This window comes from Parasteatoda tepidariorum, chromosome 3 (genome assembly GCF_043381705.1).
Source record: "Parasteatoda tepidariorum isolate YZ-2023 chromosome 3, CAS_Ptep_4.0, whole genome shotgun sequence".
In the NCBI taxonomy this organism is placed as follows: domain Eukaryota; kingdom Metazoa; phylum Arthropoda; class Arachnida; order Araneae; family Theridiidae; genus Parasteatoda; species Parasteatoda tepidariorum.
Window position 1 is genome coordinate 100,823,222 of NC_092206.1, and position 19,146 is coordinate 100,842,367.

The 19,146-nt window shown below is 31.3% G+C and overlaps 1 protein-coding gene across 1 annotated transcript in view; it reads left to right on the top strand.

The window, feature by feature from the left end:
- The first annotated feature begins 8,469 nt into the window (after positions 1-8,469).
- The window catches only part of LOC107444907 (trace amine-associated receptor 1), a 59,403-nt gene continuing 48,726 nt past the window's right edge, over positions 8,470-19,146 (top strand). Inside the window, exon 1 of the mRNA XM_016059174.3 lies at positions 8,470-8,611. The gene's annotated coding sequence lies outside the window, so the exon portion shown is untranslated. The remainder of the gene's footprint in view (positions 8,612-19,146) is intronic.

Consider the following 19,146-nt stretch of genomic DNA (forward strand, 5'->3'; position numbering starts at 1 on the left):
GTTTTGTATTCCAGGCTTTCTGGTTAAGATGAAAACATTGAACTTTTTAAACGATTAAAACTGTTTAAACTTAAATCGTTGCATAGTGTTATATTATTTAAAAAATTTCGCAATTATAATGAATGAAAAATGAAAAAATTTTAATAACGTAAGAGACAATGGAATATAAAGAAGAAATCTTAATCCTCAAATGCAGCTTCGAATAATCATAAGTTTTAAATCGATATAGCTCAAGTTAGATATTATTTGATTTGTAGTTGTTGTTGTTGTTAATTTACGTCGCACTAGAGCTGCACAATGGGCTATTGGCGACGGTCTGGGAAGCATCCCGCAGGATGATTCGAAGACATGCCATCACAATTTTGATCCTCTGCGGAGGGGATGGCACCCCCGCTTCGGTAGCCCGACGACCTGCGCGCGAAGTCGAGCACTTTACGGTAGCACAGTTTAACGAGGACCAATACCGCACACCCTCGGTCCCTACGCAGACTGATCCAAGTGGTCACCCACCCGCACACTGACCGTAGTCAGTGATGCTTGACTTCGGTGATCTGCTGGGAACCGTGTCTTAACGATCAGTCCACTGCGGGACAGATATTATTTGAACTATATAATTTATAATTATAATTCTGGTCTCAGTTTTTTGAATGAGATGAAATAAACTGGATATTTATCAGTTTTGTAGCTTGCGCCACCAATCAAATGCGATACAACCGCATGCGGTTTTATTGCGACAATGCAATTTTTCTTAAATATACGTTCCCGCAGTGGACGTAAAGGCCCAGTTCCCAGTAGAACACTGAAATAAAGGATTGCTGGCTGCGTTAATAAGACGGTAGGTGACCACTTTGATAAGCCTGCGTAGGGACCGAAGTTGTGCTGTATCAGTCCTTGTTGAACTGTTTTACCTTAAAGTGCTCGACTCGCAGCTTATCGGCTATCAAAGCAGTGGAGCCATCCCTTCTACAGAGGATCAAAATTGTGATGAATGTTTTCGGATCATCCTCAGGAATATTTCCCAGGCAGTCGCTGATAGCTCATTGTGCTGCTCTAGTGCGACGGAGGTAAAGCTATCTAACTTAACAGGTCCCGCAGTGGACTGATCATTAAGACACGGTTCCCAGCAGATCACCGATGTGCGGGTGGGTGACCACTTGGGTCAGTCTGCGTAGGGACCGAGGGTGTGCGGTATTGGTCCTCGTTAAACTGNTAATTAAATATTGAAGAACGTGCGAAACATATTAAGCCGAATCGTCTACAGTTTTATTTCTAACAATGGTTGATGCTGCACTAGCGAGAAAAAAAACTTTTAAACATTTCTCATAATAGCCCATTGTGCAGCTTTAGTGCGACGTAAATGGACAAAACAAACAAACAAACTAACTTAACAGTACAATTTTCGATTCAAAAATTAAAAAAAAAAAAAGAAATTATAAGTTTTTTTTTGCAGTAAAAATGCCATTATTTTATTTTATTGTCCAAAAATATATTTGGGGGGGGGGCTAGGCTGTCATGAACGGCAAATAACTACATGGAGCAGATAACTCTGGGCATGATTTATAATCCGTCTTATTGCACTTTAAAGGTGTAATACTATTTTGTAACTATACTGAGTGAGATGCATTGGCGAGGAGCAATGCAGTGACGAGTTTATGTGAGAAAATCAAAGCTTTAAATTTATTAAGCCATTGAACAAGTTTAATCAATAGGGAGACGTTAAGCTGCGAGTCCGTGAGGGAGTACTAAACGAGCAGACTTTCATTTTGATGGTTTATTTATTATTGTTTATTGATACAACATACATTTGCTGGCTTGTGTGCTCAATTAAGGCTTATAAACCTTTGTCAAGTAGAAGGACAGATAGCGCAATACGGAGAAGGACATCACAAAGAATACATCCAGGGTTACGGGGGATTCGAACCCGCCACCTCCCCGCTTAACAGAGAGTTTGGCGGGCGATACCGCTTGGCCAGGGAGGCCCCTCCATTTTGATTATTTATTTTATTGAAATTACATACATTTGCTGACTTGTGTGCTCAATATAGGCTTATAAGTCATTGTCAAGTAGAAAATACAGATAGAACAATTCAGAGAAAGACATCACAAAGAATACATCCAGGGTTACGGCGGGATTCGAACCCGCTACCTCCACGCTTAACAGAGCGTTTGGACTCCATTTTGATGGAAGTGCGAAGTTGTGATTTTGTGAAAGTGAACCATCTGGACACCGAAGGTCACTAATTTACGATTATAAAAAATTATTTAATTAATAATTAAATTTTATATCTATCTCAATTTCATACTGTAAAGTTGGCCTAGAGTCAATACAGGTGACCAAAATAATGTGTGTGACAGGGATAACCCTATTCTGAGAACGATTTGATGCCTTTAAGGGCTGTTCTCACTTGATGCGAAAAATACGCAAATATCATAGTTAGTGAAAGGGACCAATCTCTTTGCTCGAAAAATTTTTGAGTGCGTGAAAATCGCTTGCGAAAGAGAATCAAATTAGTGGAAAACATATATTCGTGAAAAACTCGACAGTCAGGTTCTAGTGCTAATGAAATGAAATAAAAAATATGTTCAATAATAGTTCTAAATTCGTCGATAATAAAATAAAAAAAATGAAAAAATAAATAAGAGTTTTTAGGCCTTTACAAATGGAGGTTATAAAGAACAGAAGAGGTGCTAGTTAATTCGCTTACTGGGACAGAAATGCATTCTCTTTTTAATTAGGAACCGTCTTTATGCTTCATTCTGACACAAATTCGTTTTAAATAATTTTAACCCCTTCTTTGCTTTTATAGACCACAGTGGTTATTAGTCGGAGTTTGATTATGCTTTTATTCATTCGCACTTAAATATTAATTTGTTAACCCTAATGTTCATGGGTTTTTATTAACCTTTAAAAGGATTATAGAAATTCAGGGTGTTTTGCATTGACCGCCTTTGGATTATTACTTTTATATTTCTTAAGATTGAAATCCAGATTTTTGATGGTCTAAAAAATTCCATTTAAAGGCATTTATATTAATTATTTAGATCATCAAAACCTGGATTCTAATCATGAGAAATATAAAACTAACGATCCAAAGAGGTCAATACAAAACACCCTGAATTCTTATAATCATTTTAAAGGTTAATAAAAACTTATGAAGATTAGGGTTAACAAATTAATATTTAAGTGAGAATAAAAAAAAAGCATTATCAAACTTTGACTTATTACCACTGTAGTCTATAAATGCAAAGGAGGTTTATAATAATTTAAAACGAATTTGTTTGAGAATGAAGCATGAAGACGGTTCCTTCTTAAAAGAGAATTCGATTTTATGAAGTTACACTCAAATATTTTTTCTTATTTATTTTCGTGTAAATCATGGAAAAGTTTTTTTCAAATTTATTATTTTAGAGTTATTTTACTTCATACGAAGAGCATAATACTTTTCTAGATGTTCATGTTATGAAAATAAAGATTAACTATAATCTTTATCATTTGGCATGATGATGTTGCTCGAGGCATCTCATGATAGCCTCAATCAAACAATTTTCTGAGGTGATCATCCCTTTCGGTGGACGGTGGAAAATCTATCACAGTTCAGTAGTACCTGCATTAATATATTTCATAACTATTAAAAATCGCACTAGTTATAGTACCAGGAGTACTAATTACCATTATTTGCGTTAATGAAATATGTCGATATGTTTATGGTTCCCCTTAATAAAACTTGTACCTTTTCTCTATTGGTTTTACATTTTAGTATACAACTTATTTTTCTTTATTTCAATTAACGATGATTTTAAAGTATTTAGCAATTCTGGAAAACGTTTTGAAAAGATAACTATAAACACTTGGTTTCAGATAACTTTAAAAATATTAGTTGAGTGATGTAGCTCCAATCCATATGCCTTTCACGTTGTTGTCTGAATTTTTTTGTTTTTATAATTTTATAACCGTCGTTGAACAGCCGACCGAATTTTTTTGCGGTTTACGACTACTAATGTTCAACTCCGTAGCCTTGTAATTTTGAACCCAATCCAGAAGACAAGGAAACTCTTGGATCAGGTAGTGGGAGAATTTTTCCTTCGTGGAGGACTTTTCTGATGGAACTAACCAGCATTTGCGTTACATGGGGAGGAAGACCACAAGAATCTCCCATGGTTAGCCTGACGGCAAGGGGACTCTAACCCATGATCCGTCTACCACTGAGGATATTTCACGTCAGCACTATAGTCGGTGCAAGCCGGATGCGGAATTCGTATCGACCAGCCATCGCCAGGATCGAACTCCGGTTCACCTCATTGGAAGGCGATGCTCTATCCCCTTAGCCATCGAGGCTCTGATGACTGAATTTGTAAAAAGTAATTAAATATTGAAGAACGTGCGAAACATATTAAGCCGAATCGTCTACAGTTTTATTTCTAACAATGGTTGATGCTGCACTAGCGAGAAAAAAAACTTTTAAACATTTCTCATAAACGGACTAAATAAAATTTTCAAACGATTCTTAGGATCGGACAGGACCCAATTAAGAGCAGCTGAGGCATGAGAATATTAATATTTATATCACTTTCCTTAACAATATTTATTACATTATTTCCCTAACAAAATTATTTATATCACTTTCATTTTTATGAAAATTTCCTAAGTTACAAAAGTTACATCTACGTGCATTGTAAAATTTGTGTTATACGCATCATGCGACTTGATTCTGCACTAATCAAATGTTAAATTTGTCCAAAAAGCCCCCAACTCTGTTGAGAATATGATTGGTAAATTGTATTTATCGACGTGATGTATACACAGTAAGAACAACACTTTCAATTGATTTTAAATTTTAGATTGAATAAAGCATAGTGGCTACTTTTTCACAGTATAAAAATTAAGAATATTGTAAAAATTTGATGAATTTCTTATTATTTCACAAAATTTATGTTTTGAAGTATATAGATATAGATAACTTAAAGTATTGAAAACTTTTTTCTTTCTTTTTTAGTATTTTGTCATTTTTGCATTTACCACTGATGAAAATTATGTCTCAATTTCTCTTAGTATACATGTTTTTATACAATTGCATGTGCTAACAGGAAATTTTACTACAAAATAAAAGATGCCTCAATTTGGTTTTCTTGTTTAGTTACAAGAAAATTAGTTTTTCTTATTTTTATTGAAATAGTGGAACACATTGATGTTTCCGACGCTATTTTCGAGGAAATTTTTCGAACATCTAGCTTTAAATGTTTTAACTCATTTTTCTATTTCCCTTTTAAAATAAATTTTTCCTTTTTCTTATGTAAAAGAGATAAAAAAAAAAAGATTTAAAACTGTAAAGAGAAAGAAGAGAGAAATTTATAAACGAAAAAGGGAAAAAAATAAGTAGCAAAAATACTTTTTAAAAGAGAAGTAGAAAAATTATTAAAAATAATTACGACAGTTATAACAAGAGAGATAGGGATGCCCTTAAAGTGAAAATGCTTTCCCTCCCTACACAACTTGGAGATTCAACTAGAATCAGTTCAATAGTGATTTCTTATCTCAGTATTTAATTGACGTACCCAATAAATCCAGTAATAAATATATTAAGTATATTTCTTTTAATCTTCAGTTTCTAAGGGAAGTAACGTTTCCCCGATTGGTTTGTTCTTATGATGACGTAGACTCCAACCAATTTGATTGGGTGATAAGGAACAGTTTAGGGGCTATCAGTCTAAGTTGGCTAATAAAAGTATCATTTTCAACCCCCGCATCTGGAAGGAAATCCCAGTCAATAAACTTTTATGTATAATCTTTATTTTTGCTTATTATTATTAGGTCTAAATTTTATCCCTATGGGATCGAGAACTAAATGAGTCCTAACACAAAAAAAAGTTTTTTTTCATAGAATAATTAATAATTTTGATGTAATTATCTATTTATGGTAACTTAATAAAAAATGATTCGTGAAAGAGAGCTGAGGCAAGAGTTACCCATATTGTTACACGAGGTCCAGAAAAAGCACACATTAACAGTAGCAGAAAATTTTAATAATTTAAAAACATTTCTTTTAACATTTGAAACTTTAGTTTAACTCCGGGTTTACCTGAACTTATTTTTCTTTAAATTTTCAAAGACCATTGGATACGAAAGAGAATTTGCCATAAAGAATTTCATCCACGGTCCTCTTAATGTAACTTTGTAGAATATACTTTGTTTCTCTAAACTGTAGTACTTTATTTAGGACGATGCACTAGAGTTGGGATACATTCCTGAGGATGATCCGATAATGATTTGATCCTCAGTAGAGGGGGAGGCACCCTTAGCGTGCGAGCACTTTATGGTAGAATAGTTTAAGGAGTCCCGAGCACCCTCGGTCCGGGATAATCAAAGTAGTTCACTTAATGACCGCTGCCAGTGACTTTTGTGATCTACCGTATGTTATGATCAGTGCACTTTGGGATTTAGCTAAACTGAAAAAAAAAAGTTCCCTGAAATTGTAAAGATATTTCAGCAAATTTATTTATAGAAAAAGTGAAATAAGTAATATAGCTAATGAAGTTTTATAGGAGAGAACAGATTTCGATTCTTATTTACTTTATGAACATCTAATTTGAATTTTCTACTTTAATTTATCTTGTTTATTTGAGGGATGAGGGAAAAATGCTGACGAAGAATACTATCTGATGGTGAGGGGGCACATTTTATGTCACACTTGATTGGATATGATCATTTATCAGAACAGGAAAGTTAAAAATAAAACAAGTTTTCCTCATTCAGAAGAGTTTCGGTTCAATAAACACTTTGTCTTGCTTAGAAAAGGGATTTGTTTTAAAATCACATGAATTTGAAACAAATTGTTTTCATAGTACGAAACGATGCTTTCTTCATTTAAAAAGCTTTTCCAATCAAAGCACTTCAATAGAAAGCAGGATTCTGCTCAAATACACACAGAGCTGAAGCCGCACAAGAATGGCAAATTTTTCTGATTTTCTAATTGAAAAGAATGGCCACCTTGTTCACGAGATTCGAACCTAATATGTCTTTGGTCTATTTTGGATCTGCCTGGCTACTGTCAACACATGTGCCTGTGGAGGAACAGTGTGGCAATTTGCAATAGAATGTCCGCTTACCACATCCAACCACTTTCGCTTACCACATCCTACCACTTTAAGCAACCAAAGCTAGAATTCCTCATGCAAGTGGTCACTTGAGGTGTCTCTCGTATGTTCAGGGGCAAAAGACTTTTGGACTTTGCACTAAATGTAGGACTGCTCAGGCTTCGCCCGAGCATATTCTAAACTGTATCGATTTTAAGATCGACGAGGTTTTTTCAAATCCTCATCTGTTTTTAGACTTCCTCGACATTTTTGGACTTATGGAATTGGTCTAATTGGGATGGACCTCTTGGGGATTAGAAACAACAACAACAGAATTCCTCATAGCCTGGAAGAGATCCATCTATAAGAATCAAAAGTTGGAACAGAAGGCAACCAACTTGATTAATTTTCTAGAAAAATACGAGGAAATCCTGAAATAAATTTTTATCAAAAAATGACAAAATTATGCAATGATGAGCACCAACCACTATTAAACTTTTCAAATTAGCTCTGGATACTTTCTAATCAAAATGCCCTAACTAATAGAAAAATCGTTTCTTTTTTCTTTTTTTCAGTTTTTGTACTTCTTTTAAATTTTATGTTTCTTTTTATTTTCTTCTTTTTTTGGTTTCTAGCTGATATTTTTTCTCTTTTTTTTATCTGTCTTGTCTTCCAACCTTAACAATTAACCGATAAATGCCCCCTTTAAGGGTATAGGCGCGGGGTTAAATGCTGGTGTGTATGTTGTTCTATTTTGGAGACAAGTTTTGTTTGTTAAATCTTTTAAGATGTAATCATTCGTAATACAGTGAAGTGAGCAATCAGAGAAAATATGAGTCCATCGACACTCTCCATTAAAGATTACACTTTTGGAAATTTGGAAATATTTTACAATTAATGATGTCTTCATGATTAATTAAAAGTTTGATCACGTTTACAAGCATTAAAATAATAAATTTACGAGTTATTTTTTGTCGTTCTGTCATTATTATTTGTCATGAAATTTTAAACTTTTTATGACTCGTGTGGTTTTCATGGTTCATGTGACTATTTAATGAGTTCATGTGGGTCAAAATTTAATCATCTGAAATTCATTTCAAAACAGTAGATAAATGATTTTTTTTGAAATGTTTTTCTTTCTAAAAGCGACTAGTTGTACCACCTCTTATGACGAGAATTCAAATACAAATTGATACCTTTTCAATCAACAGGTTGATTTTACATAAATCTTAAACGCTTTTAAATTCTCTTTCTATTTTGCCTTGTCTCAAAAATCAAACTGAAAACGAATGCTGACGTAATCCAGATTTCAAAATTTGTTGGAAAAAAAAGAAGAAAAACAGTCGATATATTGCGATATTCATCTAGCAAGAAGAAGTCTTGACGGACGATAAACAGGAGGATCTAGAGGAGAGGGGGAGGGAGGAGAAGGAAAAGGGATGAAGACACCTACAGAGGATGTGGAAGCTCTCTTCTTCCTCCTTCTTCCATCACTTCTGCGGAAAATGTTCCGGAAAGAACGTCTCTACCCCCAGGGTTGGTATGTAGTTATCGTTTTCATCCTCATTTCAATGTTTAGTTGGAGGCTCATACTTTTAGTCTTATTATTTGCAAACTGTAAACAGTGTAAAAAAATTAAATGACTAATTTAAATTACCACTCTCATTGCCACGAAAACTTAAAAATTATCAACATTACAAAATTTTTGCATAAAAATTAAAGAAAACGTTTTTTTTTTGCTAGAGGAAATTAACATTTTTTTTCAATAAAATTATTTTTAAAGATGCCATAACAATTACTGTGAAGGCAATTTTGCAATAATTTGCTCATAAGTCAATTATTTTGATATAATTTTTTTCTATCTGTTCTAATGCATCTGTGATTACAATCGACAGTGGAGGACCAATATTTTGAAACTGATTAAATAAAATAAGTCTTAATTAATTTCTAAATTTTTTAAAATGAATTTTTAAGATTTTGATATAGTATTTCTTTTGTTTTCACGAGAGTTTTTTTAATACTAGGCTTTCATCTTTGTATCATTTGTGTGTCTCGTGTCTCGCAAATCATAAGAAGCATTTTTTTGGCAGTTTGGAACAAACAGTTTTTATTTGTGAATTTTAAAGATTTAGAATTATTTTTTTTTTAATATATAGTATAAAATTTATAAATATGTAACGATGCATATGTTTTTCGTTTTCTACTACCTTCCACTTCGCCAATTTCATAGAATTTAACGTAAAAAATTAAATTTCATTTTTAGTTTGGATAATTTATTTCAAGTTTTTCTCATAAAAAAAAATTACCAAGCCGCGGTTTTTGAATAAGAAAAAATAAAACAACATTGATTAAGAATTTACACATGATGTAACAGCCAACCTTTTCAGAGATTCAGCCATAAATTAGTGAAAAAAAAATGCGAGCCATTAAGATAAATTTACATAAGAAGCACCTGTGACATAACTTCCGAACAGTATGCACGATGTTCCAAAAAATATGCAGGATATTCTGTAACGATTTTGTGACCCAAAAATGACTTACAATTTGAAAAATCAATTATAAAGAATTGGAAAGAGTTTGTAGCCTTTTATCATCAAACTAAATTTTGAACAGATATAAAAAAAAAAAATATTTAAAAAGTTCTTCAATCGATGTGAAATGCCTCATGCAACAATAATTTCTGCTAGACGTCCATTTCAACTAAAATTTTAGCAGGGGAGGGGTGCTGGAAATTTTACTCTCAGACTGCATCCTGTTATTTTTGAAAAATGGTGCTATTTTGAAAACATAGCGTATAGTTTTCCCCAGTTTGCAGTACTAGTTAGTGATCTATTGAATATTTTGAAACTGAGGGAGAATAAAATGATTGGTTTCAAAAACAGAATGCAGAAAATCGCACATTCCTTCTTTTTTTTTGTTGAGAAAAAGGACCGACAATTAGTAAATTTAGCCGACCTATTTAATGGGTTCATTTAGTCTTGGGGTGACGGTTTGGAAGCAGAAGGATTAACGTAAAATTTTGCTATGAAGTGGTTTGCTAATTATATTATTTACCAAAATTGTAATAGTTAATTTTTCTTTTGATTTACTTAAATTTTCTGTTACATTTAATAACGTACCTTCTGTAAAATTTATGATATTTTAAAAATATTTTTATAAATTAACGGTACATTGAATGAAAAATGTTTAACTATCAGAGTTTAACTTTTAATCATCTGATAACTATAAGTGTAATTTAAGTGCGATCTACCTCACTATAACCTCGTCAACTTTTCGATACTCTGAGAGAAATTTCATCTCATTATAACTGTTGAACAGAATTATAAATAGAATGTTGTCTTATGGAACAGAAGTGTGTCTTTAATGTATCTCCGTATCCTAGTCATTTTAAACCACCGTAAGAAAAAGTAACTAAAGGAAACAGTAACAAAAAGGGCAGATTTGCTTTTTCTGCGAAACTGACGCCTATTTTGCGGTACTAGGAAGGAATAAATTCTTTACAACCACGAAATTTACAAAAAATATGACAAATTCGGTGGGACCGACATTGTGAGAACTATTAAAGCATCACGCATTAGGTGGCTGGGCCACCTCTTCAGAAATTCTGATGCCGTCCCTGCCAAAAAAGTGACTTTTTCCACAATTGAAGGGACGAGACGTAGGGGACGACCACCTACAAGATGGATAGACGACGTTGAAAAGGACCTCAAGCTATTGGGAGTCAACCGTTGGCGGGCCGTCGCACCGGACAGGGCCAGATGGAGGAAAATCTGCGAGTCAGCCTTGGCCTGCGAAAGGCTGTTGCGCTTATGAAGAAGAAGAAGAAGAAGGAAGGAATAAAATGAGGTTATTCCGATGGTCTTTCATCACCCAAAGAGAAAGAATAAAGCTATTTAGTTTCAAGTGAGCGAAGATTCATTTTTATAGTACACTGTGAATGTTGCAATGAAAATCTAATAAAATGCTTCCATATGAGTTTTTGTCGAGTTCCATAAACATAAATTAGGAATGAATCTCTGCACATGTAAGAAAATATTTATGTTCTGCTTTAATTAGGTTTCGATCCAATGCTGAGCCTGCAAATCCAAATAAGAGAAACACTTTATTCGTTTGCTGAAAGCAAATTTAGTATGAGAGTAATACACATCAATCGTATTTTTCTACACTTTTCTTTCAATTTTATTTATTATGATTTTCATTAACTTTAATTAAATATCAATTCCCATTTATAATTTTGTATTTATGTTAATACAGTATCAGGCATTAGATTTTGCATCTCCTAAGCGAGCACCTTTCTTCATCGAACGCCGGTCTCTAAACAAGGTTTCCCCGAATTGAAATTCTGCCCCATTTCAGCTTCCTTAATAAGATTTCCAAAACTACAATTAATAAGATTACCAAGGTTTACTTAATAAGATTTCCAAGGTTTGGACATTACTGTAAATCTGAATAGGGTTGCGTCGAGAAAATGGGTCGTTTCCGGGTACCCGTTACTGAGTCTGACTAAAAACGATTCCGGTACTCAGTTAATGAAAATCTGTTCGGGTAGACTGGGTAGCGGATCATTGATGAGTATCCGGTGCATCCCTAGTATTTCTAAATAGTTTGATTTAAAGGAAGAAAAAAAAATACCATTCGAAGGGAATTATTTACAACAATGTTTTCTCGAAATTTGGCTCATGAAAAAGTGCATTTATTATGAGTGAAAATTTTCGAATGAAAAGGGAATTTTCGAGTCTAGTACAAATTGTGCGAATTACACAAAGAGTGAAATTTCTGAAAAGTGAAGTTGAAAGTGTGTTTTTTGTGCGGTGCTCTTTTCGTTGAGAACAAATATCAAAGAATTTAAATGAGTGAAAATGGAGAGCAGTTAAAATATTTATAAATTTCGTTTGGATGCTCTCTTGTTGAAATATTTAAAAGCAAAAAAATGTTGCAGATGCTTCCCTGGAAGAAAAATAAAACTAGTTCGTGACTTTATGAAAGGATACATAAAATGAATAATTCCATATTTCTTGTTTCGTTTATAGAACTCATTTGATAAATATTGGGTAATGTTTTGCTTTTTCAAATGTTATTCGGTCTGACGATGCTTCAAACAGCATTTAAGTTCCTCTGTTCTAAAATAGAAGAAAGGAAAAACAATAACTAAATTGACAAAAAGTATTTCTGCTGGATATCGTTCAAAGCAGTGGTCGGAAAAGCTGCATTTCTTCATAGAAAGCAATAACTGCTTCATTACATATGTAGTTAACAATAATTGTAATTATTCGTTTTAAATATAGGGATTATGAACTACTTTAGAAACTTAATCACTACTTCGCTATTTTTAGAAAGCTAACTTTGCCGAGGAATTTATTTTACACTCAATTTTGATTAATCAATTGACTTATTTAAATTTTAGGATTTAAGGAATATTTTACATGAACCAGTTAGTATTATTACTAGTTTCTTCTTTTAACCTTCTCGAGCGTTAATAATTAATTTACGAAATGCCTCGAGATTTCTAAATACTATTTGCAACTTTGTAATGTCTTTGATGTTTTTTTATTTTTTTTTTAATATTTCCTCTAAGAAATTAAACACATAAAAATTTAGAGTGCAAAATATGATTTCTTCCATTGAAGTATTCTTTCAGTGTTTTAAGAATGTAGATTTGCATTTGAAGGTACGACCCATTAGCCATTATTCGTAACGGCTAGATTAAATATTATTCGTTATACATAATGGCTAGATAAGAAATAGTGATTATATATCTAATTACTTTTACAATGACTGATCCCTTTGCTCATAACAAACATGCTAATGAATGCCTAAAAATTATGAAATACAATAATAAAGATCCTTACTTTAGCTGCTCTGGAGCATCAGACGTAATTTTTATTAACGTTCAGCCTTATTACGTTTACGATGTCCATTAACGGATCCGCGTAAGAATTGCAATAATCATCAGATTCGAAAAATTAGTTAGCTTAAACCTTGTTTCCTTACTATACCAACGATAAAAGCAGTTGACAGGAATCTCACTTTTTTTCTTCTGTATCACACTACTTTTTTTATTAAGTTGTGCACTGCACCTACTAAAAATTAAAATTAAGGAAAAAGTTTGATTGCTCTTTTAGAAATGATAAAATACTAAACTTCTTAATTCAAGAAACTCGAAGTTAAATGAAATCATGAAGTTAATTAACCATAATATTCGGTTAACCGTAATACTCGGCATGTAGTGACCAAATATTAAGTTCAAGCAAAATTTGTTTAAAGGAAATATTTTTTTATTTAATTTGTTTTTTTTACACACAATATTGTCGGTGAGCTTCTTACTTTGGAGGACAGAGCACAAAATGCGTGTGGACACAGCATTTGATTTCGATTCTCAAGCGGATTCTCCAATGAATTTAATCTAAACGAATTAATCCAAATAAATTCATAGTGTGATGCCGTTCATTTGCCTAAATAACTTAGTACTTTAAAAAAAAAGACTTTTTTTGAAAGGATAAAAAGATTTTTTTTTTGAAGTTAAATATTCATTTTACAGGGTTTTTATGAGTCCTATAAATTTATATAAGTGGTATTCAATGGGTTGTATGAATTTAAATTTTTCAGTACCCTACTATTGCTTTGTGTTCTGAATCCGAAGAAAAGACTGAAAAGTAACATCTGTTCGGAACTTTGCCCAGTCATAATGTTTCAAAAACGAAATCTCTCATTTAGTTGTTAAATTTGGGTTGAACCACCACCCATATATAACACTACTCAAGCTATAACCACCCATATAAAACACCTACTATACCTACCCAATATACTATACCTACCACCACCCATATTTTGATGCTCTTATATAGGTAATATAAAAAGGCAAATTTTGAGTTGTGTCCGTTTTCTTAAACAAGCACTTCGAACTGTATCTTAATTTTTTTAAGCGAGCATCTTGAGCTAGATCCAGAATCAAAATGAAGAGATGTATTACTTTATAGTCAAGTGAAGATTTGACGCATCTCGCTGCTTTCTTTTTTCTTGAAAGACCTCCTTAAATGAAATGAAAGAATTCTCCTCCGTATTGAACACAATACCGTTCCAATTTCATCATCGTGAATTGCGTCTTTAGTTTTCGAATAGAACATAAGACTTCGAAAAGAATTTCATTGATGTCCTGCGAATTCATTGTCGCACAATTTACGAAAATGACTTCATTTCAATATTGGGTACACCCATTGAATCAGCTTTTGTGTAGACAAGTTCTGAAGATAAAAGAAAATAGAATTTCTTAAAGTTTGATCGACAATTTTGGGACGATATTTTATGAATTGTATTAAACTTTTCTTTCTTTCGTTTTTTTAAAAATTTGTTTCCGTTTTATTTGATATGAGATAAAATCGATTTTCACCCATTTCACCATTCTAGAAGAGAACATATTGCTTTTCGACAATAAAATGCATTTTTATAATAATAAATTGGATTTTATTAAATTAGGATTTTTGTCTCAAAAAAAGTGGTCTATTTTATCGTTTCGAATTTTCAAGAAATTTTATTATTATCTCATAAAATAAACAACAAAGTTATCATCCAACTTTGACTTAATGAACGTGACTCCATTATAACATTATAGTTTTTCTGTTTGAAACAAATAGCATCCTAGCAAATAAAGCATCTTAGTATTGGAAAATCCGGTCATTAAATAAAAAGTTAAAGGTTCCCCTTTTTTTATTCTGCTTATTTCACATACAAATGAAATGGGGTTTAATCATGCACAATTTTTTAAAGTAACAAATTTATAACAGTTTATAAACAGTTAAGCACAAAAAAATGAAATAAAAATATTTATTTCCTACTTCCGTTTTTATTTTGAGGATGTGATATCGTTATCATGAAGATATTTCAACATTTTCCTTTTTTTTCTATATCGAAAATATTGTGAACTGGTTTTTGATGAAAATAAATTCACGCAATTATTTGAAAAGATCTCGTAATTATATTTCAACATTTCCTAAGAAAGTTGATTGAAAGCGTTCGTTTTTATTTCTTAGAAGGTAAAAATATTTTTTTTCTCTACATTAAAAATCTTAAGCGTCGTTGCCGTTATTTTGGGTGTTCAACTTGTCGTTGAGATTTGTTTTGTTGAACAAAAGCTGCAAGGCTGAGATATTTGAAATTACAAAGATGTGTAGAAAAATGTTCAAGGACTAAGATGAAATTAAAAAATTAGAATTCGATAATTAGTTCAAAAAAAAAATACTAACTGGTAAACTTGTAGCAAAGAATATCACGCGTCCCTCTCTGCAGGCCACAAAATGTTTTCGAAGTTTCAATTGGATAGAAGTTGTGAAACTCAATGCAGTTTTAAGTGCTTTTTCTTGATTTTTTCCCCAATTCTTTTAGACAATTATTTATTCATTGTTGAAAAATTTATCTCTCTCGAGGTCTTCATTTTCTTAGCTCACGCTTGACTTGATGTCAAAAGTAACAAAAAATGGATGAATAAAAATAAAAGAAAGCCACCAGATGTTGCTAGATATAAATACTAGTAACAATTGTGTCGAAAGTTTCAAAAATATAAAAGAGAGGTAAAAACTGTCATGCATTGTAAATAACAAGTAGTATAATTATTTCTCGTTCATCACTTCTTATGGTCCCGCACATTCCCCGTTTCTAAGATTACTGAATATTTTTTCTTCCAAGTACAGTTCATTATTTTTCTTATCTAGACATCCTTTTATTTTGTTATGATTGTTAACGAAACGTGATCAATAATAATTATTAAAATAAAATTATTATAATTTTACATTTCATGAGCAAAGCTATCTTTTTTTAATTGACGTTTTAGAAAAAACAAAAAAAAAACAATGATGAATGGGAAGCAATCACGGGGGTTTGCGAGCTCAGCGAACAGAGTCAAGAGTCTCTTTGGCAATATATAAAAAAAGAGCAACAATTGAATTGCGATTGTAACAATAAATTAAGTCCCTCCCCCCTACTAAATCTTAAAGAAAACTTGTTGATGCAGCCTCGTGATAAGATTAACTCTTATCTCCTGAAATTGACTATCGCCTGAAAATCAATTAATTTTAGATTCAATTCCAGTCAAATGCGACGTATGTTTCATCAATTGAAAAAAGAAAATAAACTGAGCATCTTTATTTAATTCTCTTCTTTATATATTCATTAATTTATTTTATCTGTTTATTTTATACCTCTATTACATTCATTCATTTAAAACATTTGCTTAAGCATATCTTTATTTTATCAAGTTTTTTAACACATATATTTCAATAACTAATTTCATACTTTATTTTAAAAAATATATTTGTTACATTTATTTACTCTTTACATTTGTTTATTTTATGAATATATTTAAAATAATTTTATAGATTAAACTTTTTTTTTTTTTACATTTCTTTTCTTTATATATTTTATCAAATAATTAAATGAATTTTTTTCATTAATTTAATTCATTTGAATAATAACTTCCTTTATTTTATTTAGTATTTTTATAAATAATTTTACTTACTATTTCATTTCATTCAATTTCAGTCAATATCCATTCATTTTTAAAGTCATATTTTCATTTATTTCTTATAACTTACATATTTCTTCCTTTCAAGCTTTTGTATATTTAACTCCTTCTCTACACTTTATTCATTTCAGACATTTATTTCGCTTTATTATTTCATACATAAAATCAGATTGCAGTTAAAAATATTTGAATTCAGTATTCGACTTTATTTATTTTGAGACAATGCAGCTCTTATCGATGCAGTGTAGTCAGTCTGGGAACATTAATTCAACAAATGTTAAAAAAACCACTAATAATATGAAACTAATTAGTTTTAAGCGTAACTATTCTTAAGACAACTATGAGCCAAAGTATGTGACCCTTTTTATGTTCCGTTGAAAGTCGCACTTCCTGATAATGTCCAGCCTGACAATAATGTCCTGCTTGATAAAAATTTTAAATCAAAATTTGCCGCTCCTACTTTTATTCATTTAATACTTTTCAAATATTTATATATCATTCCATTAATATATTATTCTTAACATTTTCAGTCAATAATATTTATATGTCTTAGTTTCTATTCAGATTTATTTCCTACTTTTTGCTTAATTCAAGCCGTCAATTTATACATGTAATGCAGAATTTTATTAATTTCCCCATTTTATTTGCTTCATGTTTCATACATTTCTTTACATGCACTCATTTCACGCACTGAATAAAATCAATCTATAAATTCATTTATTCAAATTAATAATTGCAGCCGAAAATTTCCTGAATATTACATTAATTTATTTATTAGTTTCGAAGATTAAATCAATTCCTTACTATTATTTTATTGGTCTTATCTATTAATTATGCTCAATTATTGTATAAATTTGCTTTATATATTTATTTCGTGCATGAATTCAAATTACAGTCCCAAAGTGTATTCATTTATTTTACTCAATCGTCCCCTTTATTCCTCTATTTCATTTAATCATTTTAGTTCAGATATTTCAAACATTTTTTTTTAACACAAACCTTCGATTAAACTTAAACATATAATTACATTATTCATTTATTTTGTTCATATATGTATAGATTCCTTTTTATACTTAATACATTTACTTATATAATTTACATACACAGGTCCCCCCCCCTGCACAGTTTACATGTGCGTCCTATGTTATACTTACCATAAAAAAAATTAAAAATTATAATATGAAACAAAAACTCTTTGATGAAGAAAACTTCGGATATTTATAACCATTCATTTTATCTGAATCAAATAAAATGAAAATAGTAATTGCGATGAAAAGATCGAATTAAAGAACTAAATTGAAAAACCGTATACACTTACCAAACTGAAATGATTTTCTTTTTAATAATAGGAGAAAATAACTAACAACAACTATATTAAAAGTTTTGTGAAGAGTTATTATTATATATAAAGTGAGTCAAAAAATATTTTTGGTTTAACTCGTTATTTTTCTGCCGATCAAACATCGCTCCCCCTCCCCCCCCATAACGTGAGAGTTGCACGGCTGTTACTTGAGCCACCGTACATGCATAATCAGTTGAATAATTTACCAACCTCTAAAAAACAGCTAAAATATATTTTATTTTATTTCATAACCTAATTTTGGGTTTACGGTTTTTTAAAGTTTTTTTCTCAAAACGAACAATTGTTTTTTTGAAACAATTTAAAGCGCTTTTTGTGCTTTATTTTCACTTTTTTTTCTTTATTGTTATCTATTGTTATATATAAATGTGTGTCTCTCGAGATCTTCATTTTATGAGATCATGCTCAACTTGTCGTCAAAAATAACAAAAAAAAAATGAATAAATATTATAAAAACAAGATAAGTGATTGACCTATTAGATGTTGACAGTTATAAATTTCAACATTTGTATCGAAATTTTTAAAAACAAAAGAGAGCTCAAAAAAAGGTAAAAACCGTTCCTAATGATGACATGATATAGGGTTATCGTAACATATTTTTAACAAGTTAAATGACTTCGCATTTATTATTGTGTTACACAATCTGTATTCCTAAGTTTAAGTATTATTTTTTACCGAGTACAGTTGAATAATTTTCAGTGTTTAGTAAATTAGTAGTGAGAGCAGCATGATTAAATAGTCCAGTTTCGGCATAATATTTTATTTTACTAAACAATGGTGATATAGCAGTTTAACCCCTCTCCAAAGCGGGAGAGGGGGAACACATATCCCGTCTAAGCTGACGGATTTTATTAAAGCATGATAAACAACAAAAAGCCACGCAAAAACTAGTGCTCTGCGTTTTATAGGATGATTACAAGTTGTAAAGTGGTCAGTCATTATTGCCTTTTTCTGTATTCCTACGCCTCATCAATTTATTTATTACTCAAAGCAAATCGTTTAATCTTTCCTTATATGGAAGTGAAAGATCTTAAAATAACTTCTCTTTTGAAGTATAAATCTAATTATTATTCATTGGCATGTTTTTAGCCTTGAAGTCCCAAAATAGAATTTCTACCCTTATCCTTTACTAAAGATATTTTATGAAAAGGAATGAAGTTTTAATGCTTTTATTAATACAAAAGTATTTAATTTTTGTATT